The following is a 1,370-nucleotide window of genomic DNA, read 5'->3' on the forward strand; positions in this document are numbered from 1 at the left end:
AATATTAAAGTTTTGTATATAATATATCTGTTACTATAACAATCGGTCATAGATAATGATAAATATGGTCTATAGTTATTAATGTTCTTTCACACTCAGATACTAGTAATATAGCAAAACATGGTAAAATAGGATATGCTAGTTCTTGCTCTATAGCATAGATTTTAATGACAAATTATTTACTAATTGTCTCATTTGAATAGAAAAGATCATATTGTGTTAAGTTGTCATGTTGTGTTAAGTTTTTATGATGTGTTATGTTATCATGTTGTGTAAAGTTGTCATACTATGTAAAGTCACGTTGTGTAAAGTTGTCAGTGTGTAAAATTGTAATATTGTGTAAAGTTGTCATATTGTGTAAAGGCCTCACGTTGTGTTAAGTTGTCATGTAACGTAAAAATATCGTGTTGTGTAAAGTTCTAATGTTATGTTAAGTTATCATATTGTGTAAAGTTGTCATGTAGCGTAAAGTTGTCATATTGTGTAATGTTATCATGCTGTGTAAAGCTCTGATGTTATGTTTAGTTGTCATATTGTGTAAAATTCTCATTTTGTGTAATGTTATCATGTTGTGTAAAGCTCTGATATAATGTTAAGTTGTTATATTGTGTAAAGTTATCATGTTGTGTAATGTTATCATTTTGTGTAAAGCTCTGTTGTTATGGTTTGTAAAGTATTATTTGTTTGTTCAGTTGTTATCAACCATACTAATTTTACAGTATAAATCAATAAATCAATATATTTCTATACCAATAGTTGAATACGGTAAATCAATGGCGTATATAAAATCAGTTTTACAAGTGCAGTTTAACATTAAACACTTAGCGCAGTTATAATGAGATGTTTGTTTACAATGCAAATATTGATATTGTATTGAGAAGAGATTATGAAAACCAAGGTATTAAGTACATGACGTTTGTTGTTGTTGTTGTTTTTTGTTTTTTGTTTTCTATAGTTACTCATCCCTGTAGCTTTTGATTTTAAACAAGAGCTGTCACAGGAGACAGCGAAGCTCGACTAATAAAATACTGGACGCAGTAAGGAGGACAAAACTATGAAAGAAAAATCAATTATGTATAATTATGTATTAAGTTATAGTAAAAAAAATAACATTTGTTAACATAAATTCCAAGATCAAGGGGAATAATTCTAGAAATAGTCATGCTAGAGTTATGGACCTTTTCACACAACATTTGTGTAATGATAAGAAATATATATTTGAAGTTTGAAGTAGATACCTTAAAAAGTAAAGAATTTATCATATTTCTTAAAGAAAATCCTAAGTTCAAAGAGAGATAAATCTGTAAATATTGCTTTAAGAGTTATGAACATTGTCACATAAAATGTAATTGATGATAAGGAATAAGTAT

Source organism: Ruditapes philippinarum, unplaced genomic scaffold, assembly GCF_026571515.1.
Source record: "Ruditapes philippinarum isolate M1 unplaced genomic scaffold, ASM2657151v2 ctg521_1_1_1_1, whole genome shotgun sequence".
NCBI lineage: Eukaryota > Metazoa > Mollusca > Bivalvia > Venerida > Veneridae > Ruditapes > Ruditapes philippinarum.